The sequence below is a fragment of the Lichenostomus cassidix genome, chromosome 1 (assembly GCF_008360975.1).
Source record: "Lichenostomus cassidix isolate B80296 chromosome 1, HeHo_3.0, whole genome shotgun sequence".
Taxonomy (NCBI): Eukaryota; Metazoa; Chordata; class Aves; order Passeriformes; family Meliphagidae; genus Lichenostomus; species Lichenostomus cassidix.
Genome location: NC_139479.1, coordinates 61,812,013 through 61,828,227, shown reverse-complemented (window position 1 = coordinate 61,828,227; position 16,215 = coordinate 61,812,013). Strand labels below are relative to the sequence as shown.

General features: G+C 42.1%; 2 long non-coding RNA genes across 2 annotated transcripts; both read left to right on the top strand.

The window, feature by feature from the left end:
* The first annotated feature begins 1,318 nt into the window (after positions 1 to 1,318).
* Positions 1,319 to 8,686, top strand: LOC146444739 (uncharacterized). Its single transcript, XR_014850700.1, has 3 exons — positions 1,319 to 1,457; positions 1,852 to 1,880; positions 8,488 to 8,686. It is a non-coding gene; the product is annotated as an uncharacterized LOC146444739 (long non-coding RNA).
* Positions 4,305 to 5,091, top strand: LOC146444740 (uncharacterized). The gene is made up of 3 exons (XR_014850688.1): positions 4,305 to 4,442; positions 4,534 to 4,559; positions 4,649 to 5,091. It is a non-coding gene; the product is annotated as an uncharacterized LOC146444740 (long non-coding RNA).
* Positions 8,687 to 16,215: the final 7,529 nt, after the last annotated feature.

The window sequence follows — 16,215 nt, the reverse complement described above, 5'->3', positions numbered from 1 at the left end:
TGACTGGGGGGAGAAAACCAAGAGGGTGCATAAAGCAATCTGGTATCGCTACATGTTATATAAATCTTCCCCTCTTGATGTACAAAAAATCTCAGCAATCTTTATTTATTGCTTCCTTGCATCTACACAGATGCTTCTGCTTCTCTGTTAGGGGAAGAAGTGCCAAACTGCTTCCTCTGCCTGGCACTGCCTGTGGGTTGTTTCCTGCACCTCTCTACAGAGGCACTGGTGCAAATTTCAGTTCTTCTGAGATGTCAGACTTGGGGATTTGCACATACGAGATTTGCAAGTCTTGCTGTCTGTAAAAAGCATCAAGGGTTACTATGATTTTAGCCATCATAGAGTTCAAACCATTCAATTTTTCCCATAGCTTGTGCTTTAACACCCTGTTGAAGGACTGTGCCTGCTCCTGGAGCCGTGTGTGCAATTCCTGTTGACTTTAATAAAAACTGTACTGGGTATCTGAGACAGAAGTAATTTCATAATATTGTTTTCCTTTCTGCCCCATATTGCTGTATTCTGTAGCATCTGTTTAATAAGCTTTTTTCTCCCACTGGAGATTCTCCTCAATCCACAGTGGACTGATGACTGCAAGCCAACTGACTTTTTTCATTTGAAATATTTTAGCTGAATATTTGGGTCACAAAGACTGAGATCCCAGCCATGATTTTTCTTTATAGATGTCCATGTGCCTCCACTGAATTCTTCACAGGATCCAGCTTGCAGTGGTCACCTGGAAAGTTCATGCTGTCCTTTTTGCTTATGTTTTCTAATGGCAGGAGAGATGGTTTTGTGGTTAGCACAGGTCTTTCCCATGAGAATTCCTTTTGTGTTTTATAAATAAAGATAAAGTTTGGATGTTATTAAAAACAGTGTCCCAAGATCTGGATGGTGCAGGCCTGGCCAATCAGGCCTAGGGGGAGGTTTTTGACTGACCAATCTGGGTGACCTTTGAAAACTCTATATATATGATGAAATCAAAACAATAAAGGTCTTTCCTTCTTGCCACTGAGAACTGGGTTCTTTACTCTGCTAGCGGCTCAACAGCGACATGGTTTCATCCCACTTAAAGCTGAGTTTTAGACACGTCTGGAGGAAAAGCTGCTGACCAGATGAAATTTCTACGTGGTCCACACTGTGGTTACCAATGTGGGCTACAAACGTGGGCTGTGTGGCAACTGTCAGTTGGCTTTCCCCGGAGGCACAAGCTGGGATCACACTGCCATGGGTGTCACTGTGATGTAGAAGTGCTTGGAGATGAAAATGACAGGCCCTGTGCTGTGACCTCTGCATTTGTCAGGGAGTAGTGAGGTGTTGAAATGGCAGAGACATGTGGTCGGGATGGCCACTCTTGCTGGGGATTAGAGCATTGCCATAGTGTTCAACCCCAGAGCTGCAGCCCCTGTTGGGTGGGATTTGTACTCAAGGCATGCAAGGAGAAATTATTTCAGCATTGAGTAGGCAGCTGATAAATATTTCAGTCACGATTTCAATTGGAACTTCTTAGTTGTTTTTATTTTAATTTCCTCCATTTTTGATCATAGTAATGCAGATGTCCACTATCAGTCATACGTCAACCTGAAGTTTTAATGGTGTTTGCATGTTCAGACTTGTTTGTTTCTGTTTCTCTTCAGTCCTACCATTTCTCCAAAAAGTCTGCTGTCCTAGGGCAGCCTGAGGGATTTTCCTGGGCTTCCTCTAGAGGAAATGTATGTATAAAATCATGGAGATATAACCACTCCCTGGGACTGATCTCTGCTAACTCAGCTGTCACTTCCCTCAGATAGCAGCTCTTTCTGGGTTGCTCTCAGGGAACCAAGCATTTCCTTCCCTTTCATCTCTCCTCTGCAGACCCACTGGAAGCAGATGAAGACTACAGGGTAAGAGAAACCTTTTCAAAGACAGGTGCTTTCTGCCCTGGGCATGAAGCAGGCTGGTTTTCAGAGCAGGCTTCACTGATGCTCACAATGAACAAAATTTCAGTTAGGAGGAGGCTTTCCTTCATATATAAGAAATCAGTTGCTTTTTAAATTGAATTTATTTTGTATGGAAATGTCATTTCTAAGGGTGAGTAGCTGATGAAGCCTTTTCATCCTCCATGACTAATCCTAACTCTGCCCACATCTGTTGTGACTGAACATTTTACCAAGTCACGGTTGCTCAGTGACTTATTTAGAATAGTGTAGGTGACTCAGTTGAAGTTCTAGAGACCTCATGGTGAAAGGTTATGCCACGGTTTGCCTCAATTAAGTGAATTACAGCGGGGGTGGATGTATCTTCTGGAGTAAGATCTCCAGTCATGGGCTACAGGGGCCAGCCAGGGCAAGCCAAGGGAACTTCTGCTGACAGTATTAATGCCAGATCACTCCTGTAGTCCAGGAGATGGTGGTAATCTAGTGCCTGCTGTGTGTGTTGCATCCAGGTGAAATGATGAGAAAAAAGAGACATGTTGGAAGGACTTTGCTGGATAGCACAAGGCCAGGGACTCCACAGGAATAAGTCTGTGTTCTCCTTCAGCAATCCTTCAGCAATGTTCAAGCTTCAGGAAGCTGCTCATGCAGGTTGTTTGCACTTTTCCATCAGATATGTGGAGCTGTGGAAAACATAGATCTCTCTTAGCTTCTGTACCAACTGCATGCCAGATAGGATTACAGAAAAATAGGAAAGAAAATGGAAGATTTATTTTGATGTGTAAGTTCGAAGTTTGTCTCTATTTAGAAATCAATCAACTTAAAAGTAATAGATTTTAACCTTTGGGACAGCTGAGATCTTTATTGAATGCTCCATGATTTACTCTGTCATGGATGCTTCTTCAGGGTATTTCACAGTTTAAACTTTTAGTAAATGCAGAAAAGCTCTTGTGAACAATGTATGCAGTCAATATGCACTGAGAGGGTAGAACAACTTCTTAGCACCCTTTAACCCCAAAGAGAGGATAGGAGTCAGAGACAATCCACCAGGCTTCACTGCTGCTAGCAGAGGAGACAAAAATAAAGGCTTGCAGGTCCTGCTACAGAGGATAGAAAGGAAAGGTGTGCTGCAAATACTTTCTTGTGATATATTGGCAGTTGAACTCAAAGGGAGGAGGAGGAGGACAGGAAAACAAAGAATGGGGGTCCCTGAGCAGGGACACGCAGAATTACTGCATGTGCTGTGCAAGGTCAACATCCATGGGCAGGACTGAATTGTGCTTCAGTCTAAAAAGTTATCAACACCTACATTCAGCTCTGTAGATGACTGCAAGCATTTTGTAAGTTAATGTTATCATTCTATCAAGATCATGTGGTCTGAAAATCTAGGCTAGTCCTAGCTTCAGCCCTGTATTAGGGTGATTATGGCAAGGGTACATGGGGCTTCCTTATCAGGCAGGGCAAGTCCCTAATAGAGATGGAATAATAACTGTAGGACTTGGCCTAAGATTTGATGTTACTGAGAAACATGTTTATCTAATTGCTGTCAGGCAAACTTTTGGTATACAAGGGAAGTCAAATGAAACATCCCCCTGCTGGCATTCCAACTGTTTAGCTCTTGCCCTGTTATTTTCTAAATTTATTTTGTAACCAAAGCAAAGCCATTGATTTTCTTAAATCATTCTCCTGACTAAGCAAGGGGCTCTGTTATCTCTGAGCCAGGGAAGCATTCTGTCCCTATTCATTCTGGATGGTGCAATGATTCATAGACATTATAAAAAAGGAAAAAGCTCAAAGTGAGCAAATTAAGTTAAATTCACAGGAATCAGGCTGAGCTAGCTGCTTCAGGTCACTAAGGTGTTGATGTGTTACTTTGTGTTACTGAAATAATGGATCCCAGCTTTAAAGCTTCCACACACTCCTAATTTTGTTGTTCCCCCAAATCAGAACCACAGGTGACTTCTTTGTAATGGTTTCTGGTAGAGTTGCTGCAGAGTAGGTGTTCAAAGTGCAGAACTAACTGTACGGATCAATGCTCTTTTTAAGATCTAGCTTTTTAATAATCTGAAGAGAAAATGGAATCTATTTATCTACAGACCCTTAAGGCTTGAAATCCACCTTAAAACAAGTATCTCAGTTTTGTGGCTCAGGCTACTTCCCAAAGTGATCTCAAAAATTGCTGTTTAGTAATTATATTGCATGAGTAACATAATGAGGTTTCTTTATTATCATGAATGTCTACGACCAGATGTGTTTCTTTCATTACTTGATTTTAATTGACTTCACATTAGGAACAAGACTCATGTGAGTTTGCCCCAGGCACTTGTAATCTAACTTGGGTGTCACTGCTGTGACACTTACAGGATGTGGCAGGAGCATAACATTGACTTGCATGAGACACTCCAGGGAAAAGATGTGGAGGAGGTGAAGGGAGCCACTTTCACAGTGCCCAGCAGGAAAAGGCAGAGTTTTCACATTGTCTCATGCTCTGCGGGCAGCATTGAGTCCTCTCCTCAAGTCATCTCTGATCAGGTACTGGCAGGATGTGCTCTCCAGCTTTTTCAGCAAAAATTCCCATGTTGGCTCAGAAGGGCCAATTACAAGTCCCCTTTCTGTCTTAAAGGTCACCAGGATGCTGAAAGCTGAGAAGTCAGTTGTAGCCTCTTAACTCTGAATGCCCATTTGTTTCCTGCATATGCCTTGGCAGAGACTTTATCCTGAGATCTGTATCCACTTAGGATGGCCAAAGAATAGGTGTCAAAACCTTGCCTGCCTCTGCACCAGCTCTACATCCGTAACATCACAGGACTCAGAGACAGAAGTTTGTGCTTAGTTACAGCAGCAACCAGAGATTTCTTCTGCTTCTGACACACTTGCTGCTTTGTTTGAGGATGGGTGAAACAGGGATTTCAGCTTCCAGGGGAGTATACACCTGGATGTTTCCTCCCATTTTTGAGGAGCAGCTTTAGCCACAGTTCCATCCAGCCAGGGCCATTCTCAGGAGGCCATCGACAGTGAGGAGCCTGCCAGACCAGTAAAGGAGGAAATCTTTGATCCAGCTGACCTCTATTTCCCTCTCATGTGATCATGGTTCAGCTGTGTCTCTGCTTGCTAGCCAGACAGATCCCTATACTCCAGTTCCCCTGTGTCCTGCCTAGTAATGGCAGAGAGGAGCATCTTTCAGTCCCCATACCCTCCACATGCAGCTTGCTCTGTGAACTGCTCCAGCCAAAGGCAATAGGTATATTAATTAGCATGGATCCACTCCTGGTGTTTGGCACCTGGGACAGAAAACCCCATGTGACTCAAGATGAGGGCTGACTGGCTAGACAGCAGCTTATCAGAAGTGGACCCCAAGCTGAATATGTCATCTGTGTGCCCTTGCAGAGACTGATGCATACTGGAATACACAGAAAGAAAAGAGCAGAGCCAACAGACCAAGGGAAGAGACTAGTCCCCTCTACTTGTCACTAGTTAGATTGCATATCGATTACAGCATCCAGTTTAGGGACACTGGTGCAAGAAAGATGGTGAAAAGCTGGAGCAAGTCCAGCTGAGGGCCACTAAAATACCCAGAGGGCTGAGATTAGGCTAGAGAAGACAAAAGCTGCAGGAAGTTTTTCTAATCTAAAAGGGAATCACATGGAATATGTGGCCAGGCAGCTCACTGGATACACAGAGAAAGATGAAAACAAAGCTGCAGCAAAGGAAATTCTGACTAGACATAAAGAAAACTTCTTCAGTTAGGCTGGTCAAACACTAAAGCAGGTTTCTCAAAAACCCCACAGAATCTTTGTCTTTAGAGGCATTAAAAACGTCACTCAACAAGGCTGTAAGCCAGCTGATTTAACTTTGGAAATTGTCCTTGGGGCATAAAGAGAGTAGAGATCAGCCTGGGTGACTTGCAGAGGCCACTCCAACTTCCATTTTTGAGTGATTCTATGGGGTTTTTTCTCTTTCCAATATCCTGGATGCACTCGTGTGCTGTGTTACGGAGCAGTGTATATTTAGGCAAGCTGAGTGCAAACTCCTTGGAAAGCAGCATTCCCACAGTGTAAGGGAGAAAAAGCCCCATTCATTTCTACAAGAAGCTCCCCACTGTGCTGAGGAAGGGGGAGCTTATGTCATTCTCTCCCTCATCCTCTTCACTGTAGCTCTCTACCACAGACTAACACTTACATGCAGAGTTTGAAGGCAACGGGCAAACTTGTTCTTGTTTATTCTAGAAAGGTCACTTCAGACCTTGCATCTGGATTCTGGGAGGTCCAGCCATGACTCAATCATCAAGCCTAGCTGATTTAGGTAGCAAGCAGCCAGCTGCATTGCTCATGTTCACACATCCAGCATGAGTCAGAAGTTTGGCTTAAAGTTGTAATTGCAAGCCTCTGGCTGCCAGAGCTTCAGTCTGTCACCTGAGGCCTCCCTTTTGGTTTGACTTGACCCTGGTCCTAACTCGATGCTTTCAGAATCCAGCCCTAGCAGTGTGACCTCTGAAATGGTAAATCTGCTCTGCCCCAGTGGCTGAAGAAGCTATTGATCTGCAGCAGACATCCCAGGCACATTGTCTGTCCAGCATGCACTGACAGCCCATTCTCCATCATTCCACGAGCACCGGGCTAGCTTGCAGGGAGAAAAGGTGAGCCAGTGCCCTCACTGGCAGTAGGTCCAGGCAGGTCTGGCAAGCACAGTTCCAACTGCAAAGGCTGGTTTGAAGAGACCAGTCACATTCAGGATAACCTTCCACTGAAATTTTCAGATAGAACTTGCTTGTTTGTCATGTAGAGTCCTTCCACTGTGCTTTGAAATGGAACAATTACAGCCTGGGTACAATCCTTCAAGATGTGCTACGTGCCTGCACAGCCCTGCAGAGTGACTTGGGTGTGTTGATTTGGGCTGTTATCAAAGGGAATTTGATTTGTCTAGTCAGGAACAGTTCCAGGATGAATTAATGTTTGTATGTGTGAAACACATCCTGAAACACTGCTTTTGTCAAGGCAGTCTGACTTCTCCTGAAGTAGAAGATCACTGTGTCCAACCTTGGAGCTTTTGAAAACAGATTTTTTATGTATCTATTCATTTGTCCAACCTTGGAGATTTTGGAAAGAGATTTTATATATTTTTCCATCCTTGAAACTTTTGAAAACAGAATTTATATATTTAACATTTTTTTAAATGATCATTGTGTGGCCATATTTTCCCATATCCTTTTTCCTGTTTCTGTTTGAGTGGGAGGGAGGGATAGCCCTGTGGTTCTAACTAGGAATAGGTTCAAGATTAGGCTTCTGGGGAAGCACAGCTTCTAAAAACCCAAGCTGGCATGGATGAGGTTGACAAGTAATTTACTGGACTTATTTCTGTGTTTAGTCACTTGGTATTGCTCCATTCACAGTGGGCAAATAAAACAATATGTTGTTAGGAAAGCCTTATTTTGGATTTTATTTTACAATCCAAACCCTCAAGAACAGTCACATGCAGTTTCTGTCTCTTCTAGGTTAGCAAAGTTTTGGAAAATAAAAAGTTTGCAGGTTGGCACAATGAATGTGAGACCAGCAGTTTTATTCTTCCTTTACAATTTTTCTTTTAAAATAGACTGCCAGAAGAGATGACCTTCCACCACAGCTTCCAAATCTTCCATTTACTGAGTTTAGATGACTTTTAACCAGATCATGTTCTGCAACCCTCCCTTAAGTCATCCTCTATCTGCACAGGCTGCTGTCTCCTTCTCTTGTGAAAGGCTGGTCCCCCTGATGATTAAACAACAAATATCCTTTTCTCATAGACTGTGTAATTGTTGTGCAGCAATGGAAAGAATAGAATAAAATAGAATTATGACTCAGTGCTTGGCAGGCTGTGGAGAAGAGGGGTGTACAAGAAGTGATTAATATTTTGAGGATTTCTGCATAGAAATTCAGTTTTTAAATGCACACTTAGCTGATACAATTAATGAAAAGATAAAGTGCTTAAGTACTCGACTAATCTATCTGGGACAAGGGAATAAAGCAGTCTATATTTCTTTAGAAGTGTGCAAGTCAAAATAGCAGTATCTACCACTACAGATAAATGCTTTGGCAGAATTCCTGTGATAACCCAGATTCCTAAGGCTTTCTAAGTCAGCTCTTTTCCTTTCTACAGTATATGGTTAGCTGATTCCTCTGTTTTTAATGTGAAATCCATTTTTAATTCATTCATCTCTCATTTCTAAGAACTACCAGACACATGTTTCCTCAGGTATACAAGCATAATTCCTGTTGATTTTAATGGCAGATAATTGGAACAGAGAAAAATTTGGTAGTATGTATTTGCAAAAAAAAAAAAAAGCAGAACAAAAAGCCCTGTACTTTGAGAAGACTGTGTCTAGATGAGGCTTCCAAAAAAGTGCTTTGTTCACAGAATTTCATTCTCAAAGTTAAAAATCTTCTTTTCTGAAATAAGGAGACAGTTACTGGCAGAAGCACTTAACTTACTGGCTGACTTCATTACTGAAGAAATGAATGCTTCTCTCAGAAATTTTTCCCACCCTGCATAAAACAAAAATGTCTCCAAGAAAGCAGCTGACAGTCATTTTCCTTTTCCATAGAGCCATGACTAGAGTTGGTGCCTTTGTATGCCTATAGCAGAGCTATGCCAGTGACAGAGTTCCAGGGCAACAGTAACTGAGAAGATGAAGACAAAGGATTCAAATCAAGACAAAATGTACTGCTGACAAACTTGTAATGAATCCAGTTAAAGTAGAAAGGCTGTATGAGTCTGTGAGGGGACAGATTAAATATTAACATTTAAAAATTAAAGGCTCACCTAGAAAGGAAACCCTGGAATGGTAGATTTCATTTGTTGTCCTTAAGTCATCTACTCATGAAAAGTTACTTGTGCTTCGGGACATCTCCTCCAAAGCACAGAGCTCTGGGACATCTCATCCTCCTCTGTCATTTCCTGGGATGCTATGAGCTTGAGCTTGTAAGCTTTGCTGGCAATGTCTGCCTGGCTCATCCAAATGCCTTGCATATGTCCAAGAACAAGTCCTTGTGCACCAATCCAATGGTTTGCAGTGTGGAGCTGCATTGTCCTTCTAACATCACTGGTGAGCCCCAGGCCAAGCTTCCTGCAGCCACAGAAGAGGAAGAAGATAATCTGTGAAGGGCCTGGAGGAGAGATCATTTCAAACAGCTTCTCTCCTGGGATGAGGAACTTGTGTCTCCTGGTGGCCTTGTGTGTTTTGTCTCCTCCTTGACCCTAGTGCAGGAGGGTGTACTGGGTCACTGCTGTGGTGGTCACTGCAATCACATTGATTGGCATAATTTGTATGCACTGCTCCTGAAGTCCCCACACACTCATTGTTCTGCTCTCATATCTATTATATCATACTCCTGATATCACTCCTACATAGCTGGGCAGTGTTTTTATTGCCTTCCCAGGGTACCTGCCCTTGCTTCCTCTGGATGTGCGTTTCCTTCTTTGCCCTTAAGTTTGACCAGTGGATCTAGACACAGCCATGCCAGTCTCCTGCCTTCTGTTCCTGATTTCTTGTGCCTGAGGATCAGTGATACTGATGGAAAGAGTTCTCAAAGACCTGCCAGCTCTGTTCTGCTCCCTAGCTCCTGAGGGCAGTTTCCCAGGTGGCCTTATTGACCTAATCCTTGAACACCTGGAATTTTTTTCTAAAGTTCAGGAGGGTCCTGACTGTACTCTTTGACTGACCCATATCCCCCAGGACTGCCAACTCCACCAGTTTGTGATCACTGCAGCTACATTCCAGTCATGGGATTTGTCCCACCAAGTTTCAGTAATGGCAACTATGACCTAACTTTCTAGCAGCACAGTGGCTTTCAGCTCCTCCTGGTTGTTATCTGTGCTGTGTGCATTGGTGTAGAGGCACTTCAGCTGGGCTGTTGAACTGCCACCTTCTTAGAGAAACACCCCTTAATTCTTTTGAGGCATTTCACTGGTGTTTCCCTGTTGGCTCCTATTACCACAGGAGGCCCTGGCTCATCCCCATAAGATTTCAAGTGTGCTCCAGTCTAGGAACAGGCTGAGGGCCCTCACTAGCACTATGTCCCAATAAACCTGCAGTTGATACCCCACAGCTTTTCAGGCAGGCCTGATATTATTCCCCTCCCCCTTCAAGTCTAGTTTAAAGCTCTGCCAATGAGTACCTCAAGCTTGTGAGCAAAGACACTTTTCCCCCATCAGAAAGGTGGATCCCATCCGACACCTGCAGTCCTAGTGCTGTGGAGGTCAGCCTAAAAGTGTGGTGGGGACATCAGCCATGGAGCCATGCATTAGTAGACTGAGCCTGTCTGTTTCTTTCAAAGTTAGTGCCAACAAGTGGAAGAAGAAAGGAAAAACTAACCTGTGCTCCTAGTTCCCTTGCCAACAGTCCTTACACCCTGAAGACTCTCTTCATTGCCCTTGGACTTCTTTGCCACCCAGATGACAAAGTAGTAACAGCTAATAGTCTGTGCCCATCTGGGAATTTTCTTAGTGACATCCTTAACCAGACCCCCAGGGAGGTAGCAAGTGGATGTACCTAGGTCTTTTTGGGATGGGATGTCTACTTCAAGCCAAATCGTATAGTAAAAGATGGTGTGAAAATGTGTTTTGCATTGTTTGTACTGAAATTTAGTGCTTGGAAAAGGCTTGGTATTGCCTTTGCCAACCATAGAATCTATTTGAAGGAGGCAGCCTTTATTAACCTTGAGCTGTGAGAACCCTTCTGTAATCTTTTGGCATTGGGTTGGCATTGCTGTTGCTGCAGTGTTTGCAAGCACTCTGAATAATATTGAAATGCTGAGGGCTCATGTGCCCCTTATAGCCTTAGTGACTTCAATAAGAAGTTCTGCATGCTGTACTTGTATTGGTCATGTGTCCCTCTTATACTGAGAACCAGGAGTGTTGCATGATGGAGGAAGGTCTTTAATGTTGAGAATAACCTGCTTCATACTTCAGTTGTATAAAATCAGTTAGAAGAAAATACTTCTGGTTTAAGGGAATTATATGATTTAGACTTGCAGCTGTTTACTTTTTCTTTGCGTAAGCTCTTATGATGTGCACTGTAACAAACACAGAGAAAGTCAATTTTTTCTGGAGAGTGTTGGGAACAGGACTGTGTGTGGAGAAGGAGTAGTTACTAACATCTATATGGGCACTGCCAAAGTTTTCTAAGGCATTATGAATTTCCAGTCATTTCCATCTAGGATTAAAGAAGTAGGAAGGGTGGGTGAAACTGAAAGAGAATTGTTACTCTGGACTACAAAGTCCCACCAAAACACTGCTTAAGGAAGTGGCCAAGGCTGCACAGACATCAAAGGGGCAGGAGTCCTTTCCTTCTCTATAGTTTTCAATGTTTACATGCTGCCTCATAATAAATGTTGGCAGGATTGCAGTTTTTGACAGTGGCAGCACAGTGACATGCTTTATTTTTTCATCACAAGTGTGAATATTGCCAGTAAATGTATAGTGAGTGGAGAACTTCTCAATACAGAGAAAGGTTTATCTGTCTTCTTCCAGACTGACACACATTTATTTTTTAATTTCACTACAGTGTGTTGCAAACTATATTTTAATGGTGCAGGTGTGCTGATCAATCCAGATTGGTCTCTGTGGCAAGCTTTGTCTTCCTCATTCCTTGTCTTCCACATTACTTACCTGTTAGCGATTGGCTTAATCATGACTTTTGCCAGCAGGGACTTCAAATATTTCCAAATCACTGATAAAGATTCTGCAATGAAACTGCCACTACTTTGCACAGAAATGTATATCTGTGCTCTCTCTCTAATATGTTTATTTTCCATCTTTCCACAGGAAGATCCTAAGAAGATTTAAAAGGGCATAAAAACATCCTAAAAATCCTGTCCCTAAATTAATTTTTCCAGGATCTGATTCTGAAAACATCAAAAGGAAACAGGAAAGCTTCATGATGTAGCCTAGAGTTTTTCCCAAGGGATGACACCTTTAAGTCTGTACATTAGGAAAAAGAGAAAACCAAAAGCACTCTTTTTCTTCTCTGTAAAAGAGTTTGATCTCTGAGTTAAAGTACAAGAAGGCCAATTCCAGTCCAGTCCTCAGGAGGCTCTCACAGAACATTTTCCAATCTCTGTGAGATGGAGAGGAAGAAAAAAAGAAGTGAGAAACAAATATTAAAAAATGGAAAGATAATTATTTTCTAGGTTGATATCTTCTGAAATAATATTTCACAAAATGCTACTTAGCAACGTTAACACCTACAATTGTGTAATGTCATTTGTTAATCTTGTTAGCATTATATTTTCTCTCTCAGTTAATTAAGAAGACAGATATGACCTGACAATGGTCTCCATGGTGCTTGTAATCACACTTTCCTACACTCTGACACACTGCTGTTTGTTATCACATTTTCTTGGGTTTCCCGTTGTTTTTGAAGACATTTTTCTCTATTGAATAAGAGCTGATAGGAGATAACATGCCAAAAAAATTGTGTGAATTTTTGCTTTGAAAGCAACAGTAGTGAGAAAGGCATCATTAGGTAAGATTGCTGGGCAAGGGTTTCAGATAAGTATTTAACTGACAAAATACAGGCTGATGAGAACTAAGCTGCCTGAAAATGTATAGAAAAAGCCAGAGCTGTCATATCTCTCAAAGAGTGAGCAAAATCATTGCACTGATCTTCTATTCCTTTCATCCAACACAGTAAGAAGTGGCTTTCCAATTTGGGTCCTGATGTATTTGCTTGCGTCACTGTTTATAAAACAAATCAAGCAAAAAGTAAGGGAAAAGATCTCACTGTTAACCCTCACAGCCTCGCAGTTTTTCCTTGACTGATTGCAAAGTGCTTTCCAAACACTAATTAATCATGTTATAAGGCCACCACATATACTGATATTCTGTCAGTTTTCAATGCCAAATATCTTTACAGCCAACAGACAGGCAGAAGTTAATGAACGGAAGAGATTATGTACAGGAATAATTCAACTGGTGAAATGATGAGCAAGGAGAAAAATGAGATCCTCTAAGTAGAGCTAAAAAGAAAGAGAAATGAGTGGTTTTAGTCTATGTCCAAAAGATTTCAGGTAGCATTATGGCTAAAGTACTTTTATTAGAAAGTAAATAGGTCCCCACATGAAACAAAATTAAACTTCAGTGAACTAGTCATAGGAGAGAGGAGCCCATTATTAGTGGTGTGGAAATTATAGGTGTAAAATTTCTTAAGCTACATGTGAAAGCCAATATAACAGGGTGGCTTTGACTCCTGCTCCATACCTGAGATGTCCTGCAAACTCACAGAATTATTGACCCATTGGAAAATCTGGGCTGGAGAGAGTCTCTGCAGGTCCTCTGGTCTGATCCCTCACTCAAAGCACATCCAGTTATATCACGTTGTTCAGGGCTGTGTCTGGATGAGTTTTGCTTATCTCCAAAAATGGAGATGCCAATACCTGTATCAATATTCTGCTGTCCTCATAGTGAAAAGATGTTTCCTAAAATCTGATTGGAATTCCTGGTTTTGCAGTTTGTGTCTGTAGCCTCTCATCCAATTTCTCTACACCTCTGAGAAGACTCGATCTTCTCTGCCTGATATCATAAGGTAGTTGTGGTCAACAATGAGATTAATCCAACCTCTCTTCCTCAGGCTGAACAAGCCCAACTCAGCCTCCTCTTCCTCATATATCCACATACTTCTCCTGGATATCTGCTTTCTCAGATGGCTATAGCATAACTTGGGCTCCTGAATTAGGTGTCTAACATCAACAGAATGAGTCTATGTTAGACAAAAGAAAGGACAAAGTCGGCAGTCTTTGACCATAATTTGAGACTTGTGATCAAACACTGTTCCAGAAGTCCCAAGGTAAAAGAAAGAATGATTGACCCAGAAGAATGCTTTGTTTCATGGTGACAACAGAAGAAATTCTGGACAAGCTGAAGGGACTCATCCAAACTAAGTTTGTCTGACAGTGCCTGCTTAGCAGTGTGCCTCCCTTTTGGATCATTTTGTTGGCTTTGGATGGTTAAGGCAGCCACCAGTGAAATGTTTAACTCTGAAACAGAAATTCTAACAAAAGAACTGTGTTAACAGCATTAGGACCTCATGACTTGGACAGCTGTTGCTTTTGTCTCTATAAAGATGTTGTATCCAGAAGGCTGAAGAATCAAAGAGAATTAAACTCAAACAACTTCTGAAAAAGCTGAATTATAAATATGTAATGGGAAACATGGCTTAGGAAAACAATTCACAGTCATTTCTTCTGAACTTGGTAACTTTCTCATAAATAGGAAACAGACTGCAGAACTGAAACCAGTGGCTCGTCTCACTGAGATCTGCTCTGACAAATGGCTGTGTGCACTTCTTCCCATTGTGTGACCAAAAGGTCCAACTGATCTTATGGAGGAAGAGTTTTGAGAAGAGGAAATGATCACTGTCCAAAATACCTCATGGTCATTGCAACATAGATGTGATGAGAGAATAAGAAGTTGGTGATCAGCCTAGGGGTGAGGTAATGGGGTTAGGAAATAGCCAGATTATGCAGGTTTTTTTTTTTCCAAGTGACAACTAAAATACAGACCAGCATGATTTTTCCCTCTCCATGTTTCAGTCCCTGGAAAATTACTCATGTGATGTATCAAGAGATGAGACAGTGGGAATATGACACCAAGAACAGGTTTGCCTGTGACTCTGCAAAGCTTCTGAGAGCTCTGCAGAGGGAACTTGGGCTCAGGCATGTAGCCAGCAAAGAGTAGAAATCGGTTTGTGTGTGTTGTTCTGATGGAGACACCCAGTACAAATTAAAATGGGTCCTCTCAGCAGCAATTTATCCCATTTAAACTGAAGGGGGATTACTAGTTTGTAAAACTGCACAGTTCTCTGGGGATTGAGGTGTTCCAAAGTCCACATGAACTGCATTTAAACTTTCTCTTAAACAAATGATTGCCTAAAATTGCCAAGACCCCAGACTGAGCTGTGCTGTACAGGAAAATTCCGTAGAGGACATTTGGATGCAACATGACTAAAAGTGCAGTGTCCTTGCTCTTCCAAGAACTTCAGAGCAGCTCAGCAAAGCAACTAGTTTATGTACATTTTCACTTCTTAAAAAAGGTTAACTGAGTTCACTTTAACACATCATATCCTGTGCTTTTTCAATCACGAGCACTGACCATCCTTGTGCACAATGCTTTATCTGGGCTTGCATGGGGACGGCGGAAGGAAGTAATAGGGAAAGAGATTCTCCTATTTTTTGAAGTGGGTGAGATACAGCAAGGGTGATTTGAAAGGAGAAAATCTGGCACAAAGAGAGAACTGCTTGTGCCTCCATTCTCGGTAGAGTTTTGAGTCATTCATGCAGTGCAGTAGCTAGGGAGCCTGAGTGACTCATACATTGCTAACTATGGAGAAAAAAATAAATTTTCTGAAACATTCAAGCATTACTCACATTTTCACTTAGTATCAGCTGATTCTAGTAGCCTTATTCCACCTTTTGGGATTTAGTAAAATGGGTTATATAAAAGACAGATTGGGCTCAAGCTTCCTTTTAAATGATGAGCTAAATATGGCATCAGACACCTTGCCTAGATTAGTAAGAATTTTGAATGCTTCTCAGTTCAGCATGTAACTTGTTATCTTTAACAAGGAGGAGCTGGAAAAATTGCAAAATTCACATTAGAATTGACTTCAAAAGCTCTTGATAATTATCTTAATTTATATGTTGTGATTTTCACCACAAAGGCTTTCAAATGTTTGGTAACTGGTAAATAGAGCATATCCAGGGATTCATTACCCACTGTTGAACTGATACAATTTCCAGGGTCTTCAGAATTCAAAATCATGGAAACATAGGAAAAATTGAGTCTTTTGCAAGGTAAACAAGCCCAGCTCTCTCAGCATCCCCTCATATACCACGGATTAGTCACCTGTCCAGCTTGGTGGTCCTCCGCTGGGATTGCTCAACTATACCCAAGCCTTTCAGTACAGGAGGCCCCAAAACCAGACACAGCCTTTGGTCCAGACATGATCCCAAAAGTGCTGAGTAAAGGGCAATGGCCTCTTCCCTTGACCTGTGGGCTGTGCTTTTGCTAACACAGTCCAGTTGCTTGGTCTTTGCCATAAGGACCCAAGCTGCTCAAGAGCACTCGGCAGGGACACAGCGTGGGGATGTGCAGGCACATCATGTGGCTGTGCAATACAAAGAGGGCCAGGAGATGCACATATATCAAGAGATCTACTGTATGTCAGTACAGCCACACTGTCCATAATTTCATCTACTTTCTGTAAGACTCTGTAGGCTATTTGGTAGATCCCTGGAGTGAGACCAGAAGTTTGACATAAATAATTTCCTGATTT